Raw genomic sequence first — 17,066 nt, forward strand, 5'->3', positions numbered from 1 at the left:
ACATCACATCACAGCTCCTTACCCTATAAATACTCTTCTGCAGGGACCTATATTGACATAAATATAAATTATCTAATACTTATTGGCCACGGTCAGCAGACAGGATAGTGGGCTAGATGGACCATTGGTCTGACCCAGTATGGCCGTTCTTATGTTCTTAACACCCTTTTGGATGCTGCATAAAAAATAGTTTATGATTAGAGTCTTACTCTTAGGTTCAAAGAGACTCTGAAAAAATGTAAAGAAAAATAAGTTAGAATCCCTTTTATTTTAACAGAATGGGGGCATGGAATGTATTATATAAACTGGGTTTTGGATACACTTGAAGCTCTTTTCATTGTAAACTATGCATGTTGTAGGAGAACTCACCTTTCGAAAATATGTTGTTTTCAGCAAAAAGAATGGTGCTTTAATTCCATATCTATTACTGTTTCACTTTATATATATCTTTGATTATTCTTAGATCCTGTATCAGGAATTGGGGTGAATAGATGTTGTAATGAAAAAGTGACCACCCCTTATCATACAGTTCTTGCTCTTGATTAAGTTTCTATCTAGTGCCTGAAATAGGCAAGATTGTGTTCTTAGCCATACTACTGAAAATTGGAAGTCAATTGATTGAAGCCAGGGAGCCATTTTAAATTTATAATGAGGTAAAAGGGAGTAGAAATTGGCCCAGGCCATCTGTGAACTATGTGGTGGAGACAAGAGACCTCCATTTCACAAAATGCAGAACCCTTATAAAATCTGGTACATCAGATGGTCCATCACAACGTGTGTTCTTAGTGCATTGGTTTGCCTATACACCAGTGCAAAAGCTTGTGATTGTTAGATGTCAAAAGTGTCTTTTCAAATAATTGTTTGGTGATCAACTCCTATGACCAACACCTTATGCAGATTTCTTACTAGGGAAATCAATTTTTTCACTTTTTGCCACTAATCATAGTAAAGTAAGAAATAGCAGTACAGATTTCTGAGGAGTCTTCTTTTGTCTGAAACAGAATTTGAGATTTGACTGACAATTACTGTGCATTAAGAATAATGACTTAATTTGCTGCCAGCAAAATGGAAGGTTACACCAACAGGGTACATCTACAATGCAGAGCTATTTCGGGATGCCGGAAGTATCCCCAAATAGCTATTCTGCATCTATTGAAGCAGCCCATTATTTCGAAATAGATTTTGAAATAATGGGCAGCTTAGCCCAATGTCCCTGTAACCCTAATTCCACAAGTGTTAAGGGGTATTTAGGAATAACATGTTATTTTGAAATTTGGTGCTATGTAGACCACGCTAAAATTATGAAATAAGCTATTTTGAGCTAAGGGTGCTATGTAGATGCATCCATAGAAACACACAATGAACCTGGTTCTCTTCTTGCATTTAGAGAAATGAGGAACAACTCCAATGAAGTCAATGGGTGTGTAAAACCTGTGTAAATGAGAGGAGAATCAGGCCCAGATCCCAACAGACTGTAATCCAAATGGTAGAAATATGGCTTGTCTCCTTGTCGGGCACTGTAGGTGTAACTGTGACATGATTATATCATTGTCATATAATATATTAGTGTTTCTTGAGTGTGTCAAACATTTTACACCTAGCATTTAATGTACACGACTGCTTCAGTTGACTACCCTTTATATCACCATCTCTTAAAACAAACAGTCTAAACCAAACCTATGTAATTAAGCATGTTTTAAACAAAATTATTATGTTACCACCACAGAATAACTGAAGCATCTCTCACAAGACAAATTGAATGATTTTCCTGATTGTTTGGACTTCAGTTAACTTGTAAGCCAGTGTAAATCACAAGTATAGATCATAGATCCACACATTATGAAACCACAAATAGGGATGTGGCAAAAGGTAAACCTGAAATTATTGTCTTTTAGTACTCATCAGAGACACTTATCATTGGCTACGTCAAAACTGGCACCCTTTTCCAGAAATGCTTAAAACGGAAGTTTTCCGTTATAAGTATTTCTGGAAAAAGCGCATCTACATTGGCAGGATGCTTTTCCGGAAAAGCACTTTTTCCGGAAAAACGTCTGTGGCCAATGTAGACGCGGTTTTCCACAAAAAAGCCCCGATCGTCATTTTCGCGATCGGGGCTTTTTTGCGGAAAAGACTACTGTGCTTTCTACACTGGCCCTTTTCCGGAACAGTTTTTCCGGAAAAGGACTTTTGCCCGAATGTGAGCAGCATTGTTTTTCTGGAAAAACACTGACAATTTTACAGTAGATCGTCATTGCTTTTCCAGAAAAGCAAGAGGCCAGTGTAGACATCTGGCAAGTTATTCCGGAAAAGCGGCTGCTTTTCCGGAATAAGTGGCCCAGTGTAGACAGCCATTGTGTTTTATTGGTGGCACCCTCCCCAACATAATGGACTTTGATGAAATAATGAAGTAGTTGTGGTGCCTGTGAAGTTAAGCAGACAGCAGTGTCAGTTATAGACCTCCCATGAGCACAGTCACCTGGGTAGCAACTCTAGACTGCAGCCAAGCCAGAAACTGTGGCAAGCTACCCTGTTCCTATAACTCTCTGCACTTCTGTTTCTTGATTCTGGAGAACAATGATTCATCCATCTGGGTCGGTGGTGGAAGGGTGAATCTAAAAAATTCAGTGAGACTTCACTGGGCTGTTTAAAATTGCTCCGTGGGAAGAAGCCAGCAGAGTTACTGAAACAATGAAACTGGCTTTCCTACTGAATAAGTTCAAGTGTCTAAGAAAATTAATAAAGGGAAGACTTTAAATAGCAATACTTTGAATTCTGCAAGACACCCTCTGACTCCCAGCACTCATGCTAGACTTGGAGAGAGTAAGATGCTAGTAAGAATCCATAAATTCATCATCATCAGTGTCCTTAGCACTTTGCCTCCTCAGAGCACAAACATTAGGGAGATTCTCAAACCTGAGCCATTCTTATTAGATGACAAATCTGAGGAACTGTCCCAGATTAGGTATCATTAAAGGAGGTTTGGGAACAAATTGATGAATTTATCAGTAACAAGTCACTGGGACCAGATGGTATTCACCCAAGAGTTCTGAAAGAACTCAAATGTGAAATTGCAGAACTATTAACTGTGCTTTGTAACCTATCCTTTAAATCACCTTCTGGAACAAATGACTGGAAGATAGCTAATATGATGTCAATATTTAAAAAGGGCTCCGGAGGTGATCCTGGCACTTACAGACCGGTGAGTCTTAGGGATGTTAAAATGTGGTTAGTTGACTAGTCGACAGAATTTCCTTTGACTAGACGATTAGTCGATAGGCACTTCCGCATTCCTCCTGTAAAATGTACAAGAGCTCCTGCTGGGGCTATTGTACATTTGAAAGGAGGAATGCGGAACTCCGCGTACAGCCCAGGGCCAGCAGGAAGTCTCGTTGACTCCGGGCTGCACGCGGCGTGCCTGCTTTGAAATGCACAAGAATCCCCAGCAGGGGCTCTTTTGCATTTCAAAGCCATGGAGCCCGGGGTCAGCTGGGGAGTCCCCAGCTGAGCCCGAGTTCCGGGGCAGTGCCACGTGGAACCCAGGGTCAGCTGGGGACTCCCCAGCTGTTCCTGGGTTCTGGGGAAATACCGTGGGGAGCCCGGGGCCAGATGTAGGTTCCCAGATGACCCTGGCCTCCACAGCCTCTGCCCCCTTTGAAATGTGCAGATGTTGCATTTAAAGGGACAGTTTGCCGCACTGCTGATCTGTGGATCAGCTGTGCAGTGGGCTGCCCCTTTAAAACGCCACGTCTGCATGATTCAAAGGGGCAGCTGTGGAGCCAGGGGTCAGCTGGGAAGTCCCCAGCTGACCCTGTGTTCCACGTGGCACTTCCCTGGAACTAGGCCGGACCTAGATAGAAACCGACTTTGTTTATGTGCCGCCCTCCTGAAGAAAGGCCGGGCATGGACTAGTGACTTGGGGGCTTGCCTTAAAGGGCCAGTGCAGTGGGGCAGAGTGGCTGTCCACTGACCTCCGCAGAGGAGGAGAAACCCCTCTGGGAAGCCAAACCAGCTACAGCATCTGATAAGCAAATGCTTATCGGATAGTCGACTAGTCTTTAACATCCCTAGTAAGTCTAATGTCAGTACTGGGCAAATTAGTTGAAACTATAGTAAAGAATAAAATTGTCAGACACATAGATGAGTGTAATTTGTTGGGGAAAAGTCAACATGGAATTCATGACTTACTAATCTACTAGAATTCTTTGAGGGGGTCCACAAACATGTGGACAAGGGGGATCCCGTGGATGTAGTGTATTTAGATTTCCAGAAAGCCTTTGATAAGGTCCTTCATCAAAGACTCTTAAATAAAGTAAGTTGTCATGGAATAAGAGGGAAGGGCTTCTCGTGGATTTATAACTGGTTAAAAGACAGGAAATAAAGGTTGGGAATAAATTATAAATTTTCAGAATGGAGAGAGGTAACTAGTGGTGTCCCCCAAGGGTCCGCACTGGGACCAATCATATTCAACCTGTTTATAAATGATCTGGAGAAAGGGGTAACCAGTGAGATGGCAAAATTTGTAGATGATACTAAATTGCTTGAGATAATTAAAACCAATGCAGACTGTGAAGAGCTTCAAAAAGATCTCACCAAACTAAGTGATTGGGCAACAAAATGGCAAATTAAATTTAATGTGCTAAATGTAAAGTAATGCACATTGGAAGAAATAATCCCAACTATATATACAAAACGGGAACTAATTAAACTGTAACCACTCAAGAGAGAGCTCTTGGAGTCATTGTGGATAGTTCTCTGAAAACATCCATTCAATGTACAGCGACAGTCAAAAAAGAAAACAGAATTGTTAGGAATCATTTTTAAAAAAGGGAGAAAGAATAAGACAGAGAACATCTTATTGCCTCTATATAAAACCCTGGTACGTCCACATCTTGAATACTGTGTACAGCTGTGGTTGCCTCATCTTAAAAAAGATATATTGGCATTGGAAAAGGTTCAGAAAAGGGCAACAAAAATGATTAGGGGTGTGGAATGGGTCCCATATGAAGAAAGATTAAAAAGACTGGGACTTTTCATCGTAGAAAAGAGGAGACTAAGGGGGAGACATGATAGAGGTCTATAAAATCATGACTGGTGTGGAAAAGGTGAATAAGGAAAAGTAATTTACTTGTTCCCATAATATAAGAACAGAGCCGGTCTTAGGGGTGGGCAAGCCAGGCGGGTGCTCGGAGCCACCATTTTTAAGGGGCTGTTGGCAGAGCCCGATGGAAGCCCGCTCGGGACACGCGACAATTAAAGGGGCCGCGACCGCATTTTGGACCTTTATGTATGTATGTATTTATTTATTTGTTTACTTGACAAATTTTCCCCGGCAGTTGCCCAGGGCTGTCAATTGGTTAGGACCAGCCCTGCATAAGAACTAGGGGTCACCAAATGAAATTAATAGGTTTAAAACAAACAAAGGAAAGGTTTAAAACAAACAAAGGGAAGCTTTTCTTCACACAGAGCACAATCAGCTTGTGGAACTCCTTGCCAGAGGAGGTTGTGAAGACCAGAATTTTAACAGGGTTAAAAAAAAGAGCTAGACAAATTCATGGAGGTTAGGTCCATCAATGGCTATTAGCCAGGATGAGAAGGAATGGTGTCCCTAGCCTCTGTCAGAAGCTGGAAATGGGTGACAGGAGAGGGACTGCTTGAAGATTCACTGTTCTGTTCACTCCCTGTGGGACATCTGATATTGGCCACTGTCAGCAGACAGGATACTGGGTTAGATGGACCAGTGTGGCCATTCTTATGTTCTTATGTTATGTTCATTTAATAATGAATTTATAATTAAATTATTTGCTAACTGGTTTGACTAAAGAGCCAACTGGCACCATAAATGCCACTTGTATTTACATAAAATATAAGCTATAGGCATTGATATGCAACTCTGACAAACAAACAAGGCTGCGATTCTATTTAGTTTGAACAAGGGATGAAATAAAAGGAGATGATCTAAATCAAGGACTCAGATCTGATAATCTGTATATGATTCCTGTACACAAACTCTGATCCAAAAGTAGGCGAGGTCTAAATTTTCAAAAGCAACTAATAATTTTGAGTGCTTAAATTTTTGGATGCCAAATTTGACACTCCTTCATGGAGCTTGATAGTTGGGTGATGACTATTAAGTGATATGGTCTCTCTCAGATATCTCTGCCTCATCAGAAGTTGAATTTGAAGACCACTGTCTTCATTTCTAGACAAGAACAAAGTGCTTTTAATTGAACATGTAACTATAACACTTTCCTATTTTGTAGGCTCCAACCTGTCCCTGTTTAGTTGTCAGTGAGCTGTTCCTTTGCTGACGTCTCTTTCACCTGGAGAAAGTAAAGGCACATTGTGCCCTTTTAATCCAGTAACAAATGAGAATAAAGGTAAACAAATGGAGGCCCAGTTATCTATCCTTGAGATCTGAGTTTTGAACTTCTGGTACCTACTTAATGAGCCCATGCTGTTGCTTGCTAGTGAGTGAGAACAAAGACATGTGACTCATGCTGCCATGTTATTGTTACACAATCCATACAGGTAATTTATTTTTATGGTTAATTACTGGATTAAAGTGTATTGGAAATGCAAGGTGATGCGGCAGAAGGAGCCAAGTTGAGTTATGAGAACAGGTGTCAAGACTAGAGAAACGTGGTGTATTCATATATGTATGAACAGGAGGGAGGAGGGGACTCTTATCTCAGGCTATGTCTACACTACAGGCTTCTTGCACAAGAAGCTTTTTGCGGAAGAGATCTTCTGCAAAAACTTCTCGCATAAGAGAGCATTCACACTGCAGAAACGCATCGAAAAAGCCATGTGCTTTTGTGAAAGAGAGCTTACAGACTGCTTGGATGGTCTCTTGAAAGGAAATTCTGGTTGCTATTTACATAATGGCCACCAGGGCACCTGGGCCTTTTTTGATTGTCTCTTTTTGCGCAAAAAAACCCTGTTCCCTGTCCACACATACCTTTTTGTGCACGAGCTCTTGCGCAAAAAGGAGTTATTCTTTGTAGAAAGAGGAATACCTTTTGCGCAAATACCCCTCTGCTCTTTCAATTTTTTTGCACAAACGTGCTTATGGTGTTGATGCTCCACAAGTTTTTGCAGAAAAATGGGCATTTTTTCTGCAAAAACTCTCTAGTGTAGACATAGCCTAGAGAAGAATGCATATGTTGCCACAGTTCCGTTTTGGGGGCTGGGTTGAGTCAGATGTTATATAATGAGGATCATCATTCATTTTTTTCCCACCTTTTGCACAGACTCCTCATTTCCCTCAAAGTTTCATGTGATTTTGAATATTACTTCATCTCTGGCAAACTGAGAGGGATTTCCTTTAGTGTGCACTGAGTCTGTGTGTTCTTCAGTTGGTCATAAGCATGCTTACTAAGGCTATCTCTACACTGCAGCGCTATTTCAGGATACCAGAGGTCTCAACAGCAAGCCCGTTATTTCCAGATATAACGGGCTCTTTATTCTGACGTCCCTCTAAACCTCATTTCATGAGGAGTAAGAGACATTTCGGAATAGCAGGTTATTTCAAAATTTACGAAATAAGCTATTTCGAAATAAGATCAAAATAAGATATGCAATTTGCATAGCTCAAGTTTGTGTATCTTATTTCGACCTGCAGTGCAGTGTAAATGCACCCTGAGTGACCAAAACCTCTCTCTTCCCCCTCTGCAAATAATCCCATTTCTTGCCTGCTTGGGATAGTAGGACTTTGACTTCCTACTGATCAAAACTGGTTCCTTCTTACAGCAGTTGCTAACACACCCCAGGTCAGTTGGCTGGCCCCTCAACAGAACTGTATGCCTTAACTTCTATGGAGCTGAGAGAATAAAGTGGCATAAGCCATTCTAACCAAGCTACATCTATTGGAAATTATTTTGATTATTTACTAAGGGAGTAATAACAGTACTAATTACCATAATTATTTTATTTACAAGGTGCCCTGAATACACAATTAATTTGTAATAGAAATGACATACCAATCTGAAGCTGCAAAAATCCACTATACTTAGTATGTCATGAAGTGACCTAAATAGTGTTATTGAGAGGCAGCAATTTAACTATGATGCCACTCATAGTCAAGTAGTGGGATATATGTGTTTTTTTTATTATTTTAGACCAATTACATACCAGCACCTCTGAAACCTCAGGTGGATATTATATATGAAATAAATATTTGAATTGAAACAAATTTGAATCTTTTGAAAGCGTAAGTTGGACTGGTTCTGCAAAGGCCAACCCAGCACAATGACATTGGAATTTGGCTGCCAAGTACATATACACCCTGACTGCTAAAAGTTTATCGTGAGCATTGAAGTTATAAGGAGCTCTTGACAAACACAAATGCACTCTGCTTTCCATGCTGTTCTACTTCAGAGCAGCACAGTTCAGCCTCTTCTCTGACATGCTTTGGCAGACTGTGGTGTGTGATGTTAGGAGTTGTATTATAGTCTTTTGGTTCTTTAAAACAGATTTTTGTTTATCTTTGGCTGTGACCCAGTGAGCAAATGTGTTACTCCGATATGCCCCATTTCTGTTAATTTAACTAGAACATTTACTTACTTGGCAGCCACTGGCGGGGAACTACTATTAATTACATTTGTTGCTTCTTCTTTTCTTTTCCTTTGTGCTCCCAATTGCAGAGTTCTTGTTTGTCATATAAATTAATGCAAATGTGGCTATTTGCTCAGGTATTACACAGTTGATCTTCTGTTAATTAAAGGTCTAGACTCAACATCTCTGGACCTGCCTCTAGATGTTTGTCATCGCTATTCCATTCCTTGGATGCACAGACCAGGAAATGGATAGAAATCTGCATATGTTCCATCCAACCTGTTTTGAAACAATGACTGACTCTGGCTGCTTAATTTCCTTTGCAAATCTCCAATCAAAAAGAGATTACTTTTATTAGGTTTTTATTCTTCCATCTCTCTCCTTTCTGCTGAGGATTTTCATCCCCATGCGATGACATGCAGGCTCAATCTGCCCTTTGCTCTCTGATGTGCTCAAAATGCCCTACTGAGTGCAGTCCCTCCTTTCCCTTTATTGCTGTTGTTGTTGAGATCAGGCCCATCCTGAGCTGGCACTCGGAATAGGATGAGGATTCTGTGGCTGACATAGGAATCATAGACTGGAAATGTTGTTTTTTAAAAGAGCACTGATTAGTTGCTTTAGCTCTCAAGAACCAATGTAAACAAATATGTCATATGATCTAGTCAATTTTTTATTCTTACAAGATGTAGTGCAGGGGTGACTAGTGCCTGGTGGCTGAAGGGATGCAGGGAAGGCTACCCGGAGGGGCAGGAATGGGTTATGGAGGGCACCAGTTAGCAATTAAAATGTGGCAGGGGCACAGGGGGAAGTCCACCACCTGAGTTATGCTGCAGTGTTTTGTATAAACATTTTCCTGTGATAGTGTAGAACAGTTGTTCCAATCCAAAGTGATATACTTGGAGCAACCCAACTAGATACTTCAGCAGACCCTGCACCTGGCACAGCATGAGCCAGCCACCCGCTGCCACCCAGCCCTCCGCCTCTTTCCAGGACCAGGCTGGCGGCTCCCAGGAGCCTGCCCGGGGCCGCAAGAGGCGGGCACCCGCCTGATCTAGTGTGGAGATCGTAGACCTCATCGAGGTTTGGGGGGAGGCTTCCAACGTCCACAACCTCCGCACTAGGAACAGGAATGCGGCCGTCTAGGGCAGGATAGCTGCCAGCCTGGCCACCAAAGGCCACATGTAAACCCAGGAGCAGGTTTGCATGAAAATCACGTTGGTCCAGTGAGATCCTCGACCCTGAGCTTAGAACATAAGAACGGCCGTACTGGGTCAGAACAAAGGTCCATCTAGCCCAGTAGCCTGTCTGCTGACAGTGGCCAGCACCAGGTACCCCGGAGGGGATGGACCGAAGACAATGACCAAGCGATTTGTCTCGTGCCATCTATCTCCAGCCTTCCACAAACAGAGGCCAGGAACACCATTCCTACCCTTTGGCTAATAGCACTCCATGGATCCAACCTCCATGAATTTATCTAACTTCTCTTTAAACTCTGTTCTAGTTCTAGCCTTCACAGCCTCCTGGGGCAAGGCGTTCCACAGGTTGACTATGCGCTGTGTGAAGAAGAACTTTCTTTTATTAGTTTGAAGCCTGCTACCCATTCATTTCATTTGGGCTATGTCTAGACTGCAGGCTTCTTTCGAAAGATGCTCTTTCGAAAGCATCTTTCGAAAGAGCATCTTTCGAAAGTTCGTGTCTAGACTGCAGGCGGATCTTTCGAAAGAAAAATCCGCTTTTTCGAAAGAGAGCACCCAGCGAGTCTGGATGCTCTCTTTCAAAGACGGCCTCTTTACATTGAAGAACGCCTTCCTTCGAAAGAGGAACTTTCGAAGGAAGGCGTTCTTCCTCGTGAAACGAGGTTTACCGCCATCGAAAGAAAAGCCGCGTTCTTTCGAAATAATTTCAAAAGAACGCGGCTTGAGTCTGGACGCAGGGGAAGTTTTTTCGGGAAAAGGCTACTTTTCCCAAAAAAAACCCTGAGTCTGGACACGGCCTTGGTGTCCTCTAGTCCTTCTATTATGGGAACTAATGAAGAACTTTTCTTTATTCACCTTCTCCACACCACTCATGATTTTATATACCTCTATCATATCCCCCCTCAGTCTTCTCTTTTCTAAGCTGAAAAGTCCCAGTCTCTTTAGCCTCTCTTCATATGGGACCTGTTGTTGCCCTTTTCTGAACCCTTTCCAAGGCCAAAATATTTTTTTGAGGTGAGGAGACCACATCTGTACACAGTACTGAAGATATGGCATACCATAGTTTTATACTTCCCCTCCTGCTTCTTCCCCTGGCTTCCCCCTTCCAGCTCCCTCCTCCCAGGTTTCCCCCTCCCCTCTTCCACCCCCTCTCTTTCCCTCTCCCACCTCCTTTTCCCAGACTCCCCCAGTTTTGTTAAATAAAGAAAGTTTCTATTTTTGAACACACGTGTCCTTTATTTTTTACATCAGGAAGGGGGGCTAGAGAGGGGTAAGTGGAAGGAGGTGAGGGAGGAATGGGGCACGATCCCCCGATGGGGAGGACTGGGGTGGCTCTGCGGGCTCCTCGGGGTGGAACCTCTCTTGCAGGGCCTCCTGGATCCTGACAACCCCTCGATCGACCCCCCCCCCCCCTCAGATGGCAGCCTGTGGCAAGTACAGCCGGGCTGATGGCCGAGTGCTGTGATGTGCCGAGTGTGGGCACTCAGGGCACTCCAAGACAGGACTTCTTTGCTGTCCTTCATCGAGTTAGACAAGCAAGCGAGGAACCCTGAGAACTGTCTGTCTGGGGTGGGTGTCGGGTTCCTTTAAGCACAGCCCTCGGCTAGCCTGAGGCAGCAGCTCCACGCTCTAAGACCTAACTGATGCCCTGCCGGCACTGGTTCCGGCCAGCCTTAATTTCGCTTCAGGGTCCACTCAATGTGGACATGCTATTTCGAAATAGCAAAACGCTATTTCGAATTAGTTTTTAGGTCTAGATGCACTAATTCAAATTAGCTTAGTTCAAATTAACTAATTCGAATTAAGTTAGTTCAAATTAGTGCTGTAGTGTAGACATATCCTTTCTTATTTCAGAGAAGGGAAAGAGACTGAGACAGTGCCTTTCATATTCAAAATGTGATAATATTTTTTTTAAGTTCTAAAATATTTTGCAAGAGTTTCAAAACTTTCCAGTGTTAAGAACAACAGGGTCCCTGGGTACAGTAGATGTACAGCAGGGAAAAGGTACAGAGAGATTGTTTTTTCAAGTGGAATAGGAGGATGTTTTTGTGTTGAAGAACAAGTCACACAGGCTTAGGAATCAAGAGTTGTATTCCCAGTCTTGCCAGATACTTCCTGTGCAACCTTGCACAAATCAGTTAACCTTTCCATGACTCAGTGTCTCATATGCAAAATGAAGATAATAATAATATTTACTGATCTCACAGTGAGGTTGTGAAGCTTAATTTTTATTTGAGAAAATCAGAAGGAAGGAGCTAGGAATGTGCAAATTATTATCAGTGGATGCCTATACTACTGTACCGAGGATTGCCCTTAGCTATCCTGAAATTCCATGAGCTGTTTCTGACTGCAAATAATTTATTACAGGCCTTGTGAGGCCACTAGGGTCCCACAATGTGATGAACTTTTAGTCAAAAGTTGTGATTAGGGATTTCTAACGCTGTCAGAAGGATATATGAAAATCTTATGAGAGAGCCCATTTGTATGAGAATTCCATCAGCATTCTATTGAACACCAAACGTTCTATAGCTAACAAAAGTACCCAACACAATGCTGCTGAGCCTGTGTTTGGAATCACTTGGAGAACTGGGCCATTTGTAACTGAGTCAGAAAGAGTTGACATAACCTCAGTTTGTGACATGAAGAGGCAGTGTGGGACATACTGTCGCAACAGAATGATGCAATTTCATTCCGCAGGACAAAATCAAAACTCCTGTAACACTAGCACTGTCATTTTCGTTCTTGATGGTGTTAGTTGGTGCAGGTTTTTATATCTACAGGTCCAGTAATTTCTATTCCAGTTTAGAATATTTGGGTAAGACTCTCAATTTTGGGGGGAGGGATAGCTCAGTGGTTTGAGGATTGGCCTGCTAAACCCAGGGTTGTGAATTCAAACCTTTTGGGGGCCATTTAGAGATCTGGGGCTAATCTGTTAGGGATGGTACTTGGTCCTGCTGTGAGGGAAGGGGACTGGACTCAATGACCTCTCAAGGTCCCTTCCAGTTCTGGGATAAGTATATCTCCATATATATAATTGCCCATGGAAAATAATTAGCTGGCTACATCTTGATAGTTTACATGAGTTGAACAAAAATAATTAATAAGTCCAATTAATATCTGTAATGATCTGTGAATAGAATAGGATCCTGGGTCACTTTTAATTAAAAAAAATCAGTAGACTTGTAAGCTTTCTGTACACACCCAAAGTAATATGATTGTAGCCCTTCCAATTATTGCCTGTGATTCATTATTTGGATCCTAATGGCATAAACAGTTGGGAATGAATCCTCCTTCGGCATTTTTACTTGAAAACAAGCATTCACCTGTTCAAATCAGATAAGTGCACACACAAACATGTAGTTAGGCATGAAATTATCTGATCTAAATAGCATATGTTGGTCTGTAACTGTAAATTCATGTATTTGCAAAGATAGGAGGTATGTGTGTATTTGTAGGGGTGCTTCTGTTGCCCCTTTGCTTTGAAACTTTGCCCTTATTTTAGACTTTACAACTATGATACTACTTAAGCAGTATGGTTCAGTTAATGCCATTTCACCTTCAAAAAAAGCAAAATTGGTTGAGATTAAAAAGTCTGGATATGAAATGTTGACAGATCTCAATTTACCTCCGTGCTGTGAAGTTTCACTACCTGGCGTGCTGACAGTGGGGGCAAAGCAGGCAACTGTCCCAGGGCCCAGTGATTCCAAATGGCCCAGGGTTCCTCGCTGCCATTGCCTCAGTAGCAGCAGTGGTGGTGGCTGGAGCTCTGGGCCCTTTAAATCATTGCTAGAGTGCCGCATACTCCTGGCGGCTCTGATGGCTGCCTGTGAGCGGGCGTGGTATGACATGCTCTGGGCAGCACTAAAGGCTGGCTGCCCTTAACACTGCCCCTTCCAGCTAAGGCTGGGCCTTCCTGTGCACCTTGTCCAGGAGCCCTGCACGTCTGGCGGCCTCCCTGTTCATTGCAGAATCTAGTCTAACTGGAGAGAGATAGCACAGGTCACTGGGGTAGTGCATCAGAGTTGCTCCTCCCCTCGATGGCCAGGACTTCCTTAGTATTATCATTCACAGAATGTCTCCTCTAAAGAGGCACTCCTGGGAATGGGGTGGCAGAGCTCAGAGCAGTAAACCCAACCTTACCTCTTTAAAATACTGGTTCTAAAGCTCTCTGTCAATCTGTTTATCTTCAACTTCTGTCTGTTCTGCTCAAATATGAACATTTTCTTGAGTTTTAAATTGATTCTTTGTCATCTAGTGACATCAAACACTCAGCATGTGAGTGGGAACCAGACAGCTTAAATTACCTGTGCATTATGTCAGATTTGTATCCTGTAGAATACAAGCTTTGAAATTTGAAAAAAAAATAAGTTTCCCTGGCTATTATGAAAAATACCCCCAATGTCCAGCTATGTATTAAACACAACAAATATGAAACCTATGCAGAGTTGCCTTCCTGAATCTGTAGGGAAACTGAAACAACAGCTGCCCCATTTTTCTCACTGGGCTATTCACTCTTAAGACTAATGATAGCAAACTAAGAGCCAGGCTTAAAAAATGTGTGCAATTATACATTTAACTGGATAGTCAATTGGCCAAAGGGAAGAAATACTAGTGGTCCTAAATGTTGCATGCATCATTTTTTTTCCCATTGAGTAATGTTAGGGTGTGTCTACACTGCACCCTTAGCTCGAAATAAGATACGCAATTTGCACTACAATTTTATTTCAAAATAGGCTATTTTGAAATTTGATGTGTCTACACAGTGCCAAATTTTGAAATAACACACTATTTCGAGACATCCCTTATCCCATGTGGAATGAGGTTTACAGGGATGCCAAAATAGCACTTCTGCTATATTTCGCAATAGCAGACATGTTCAAAAGATGCGGGGTAGCTATTTCAGGATACCTCAGGTATCCCGAAATAGCCTTGCAGTGTAGATGTACCCTTAGATGTAACAGTGCCTTTTCTAACTAAACTAAATAGGAACTGAGCTAACTAAAAGCTTGGTTACTATGTATGGGTCTCTTGGCAAAGCCTCCAAGTGCTATAAGTGGGATGTTCACTGTAGATCCAGGGGGAATATATGGCACTAACTTTGCAGATGAAGCCCCATGGGACACCATTAAAAATGTAATTTAATTGCATTAATGTGATGTCCCTTTTAACTCTCGTGCAGGTGTCGCTGGTGTAGCTTCTCATTTCTTTCCCCAGTAATTTCAATTTGATTCACTGCTATAGGCTGAAAAACCAAATAGCATTATACCAACTGCTTTTTACCTCAGCGTGGGTTTGTTGGTTTGCTTTAGAGACTCTTTCAGCTTTCTGACTGCAGTCTAATATAGGGAAAGACAATTGTGTAGTGATTATTTCCAAATCCCTATTTTTAATTCACTAATAAAAAGAAGGGTTGCAAATTGCATGGAAATTCTGTTTAAAGCCAGTTAGAAACTGGGCCAAAGTTTTTCCATTTACATAAAAGACAAAACCAGCACCATTGAATCATCTGTGGCAAGCTGCATCAGCAGTGTAAGCTGAGCTCAGCAACAGAGGATTTAGCTCTGTCTGCACAATAGTTACATTGCAGAGGAGGGTTTGAAGAGTTTCAAGGGCACATGGCCATTGCTTTAAAGGAACAAGGATAAACAAATGACATAATAGTAAAAAGTAATCAAGAGAGCAAAATAAACAGCATTACAGCACTGAAGTGACTCATCCTGGTGGTTAGACAAAACACTGCACATAAATCAACTGAATACAAATTAAAACAGCCTAACTGGAAAATACCCATATCCAATTGTGTATGCTGTGCTGAGTTGGGTAAGATGTGTGATTATAGACTACAAACTGGTGACTAAATTATCACATCACATTGTAAGACGTAGCATAGGATTAATATAATTTCATATAAATTAGATCTTGGAAAAAGCAGGAGTTTTGTGATCTTGTGCTGCATTGGCATTTGGCTTCTGTTTAAATGTTTAAAATGACTTTGAAGTGCATTTATTTGCAAGCTGAATGTACTGATGTATAAGGTGAAATTTACAAGGCAGTATATAAGGGGCATACCCAATACCTGACCTGCATGCGTATTGAAGGCAGAATACAACAAAAATGGTAAACATAGGCTGCATAGTCATGATTATGGGATTTGAAAAATAAGACTCTTTCTTCTCTTTTACTAACATTAACAGCAAAATCGTAACTGTTCAGATCAATGGAGTTATATAATTGAAAAATTAGTTTCAGTGAGAGGTCAAAAGGGTCTTTTGTGTGCTACAAGCACTGCTCTTGTCCTGGTTACACCAACAAAGGAGATGGCAGGAACATGCCCCCTTCTGAGGAAGCAAGTTTTTCTTGTTTATATATCTAGCCTGAGTTTGAAAGCAAGTACTTTGAGTCAGAACTGTTGCCATTAACTCTCGTGTGATTTTCTTCCTCTCTTTTTTTCTTCATCTAGCATTTTTTGAGTCTGAGTGAAGTTGCAGACTGTTTGCCTGTGGCAATGGGTTGGGGAGACATAACTTCCATAATATAGAAAACACAAACCATGAAAGTTTAAAATGATGAGTTTGTACTAATGCTATAAAATGGCTGTTGAATAGTTCATTGTGGTGGCATGGCAGATTGTCCAAGAGTGGTTGGATACTGTAGAATATTATAATAGAATGAGAGCCTTTTTATATTTGATCTGCTCATGTAAAGGTAAAATGGTTTTGCTGTTGGTGCAATGCAATGAAAACTGATTGCATTATGTCTGATGGCATAATGGTCTGTCAAACTAAGCTGATAGTATAACTCTTGTAGCAGCTATGTTGCTATGTCACAAAAGGCACTATTAAAGTTAATACTAACCGGACATCTTTGTTGGAAGACAGCAGAAACAAAAGCAAAACACTAAATAGAAATGGACAATGACTGAACTTATTCCTACAGGTCATGGATGGAAATGTTGGAAGAGAAGCAACATGCCACAGGGAAAGCTGCACTGACGTATCTGCTCTATTGATGGGGAAAGGGGAGATTATACAAAAGACAATACAAGTACTTATAGCTTATCAGGCAGTGGAAAAAGACACAGTGCTGAAGAAACTTTGTGACTGTTATTCAACTAACTGTGGATATAACACAGAGAGAAAGTAGATCAGCACAGATAGTTATAGAGGCCAGATTCTCAGCTAATGGAAATTGGTGTAGTTTCTCTGATGTCAATACAGTTACATTAATTAGTATCAGCTGAATATCTGTCTCAAATGCTTAAGGATCAGATTCTCTCTCCTCTACTCTCACTGAACAGCAGAGATGATAACCATCTTA

Source organism: Pelodiscus sinensis, chromosome 17, assembly GCF_049634645.1.
Source record: "Pelodiscus sinensis isolate JC-2024 chromosome 17, ASM4963464v1, whole genome shotgun sequence".
Classification (NCBI taxonomy): Eukaryota; Metazoa; Chordata; order Testudines; family Trionychidae; genus Pelodiscus; species Pelodiscus sinensis.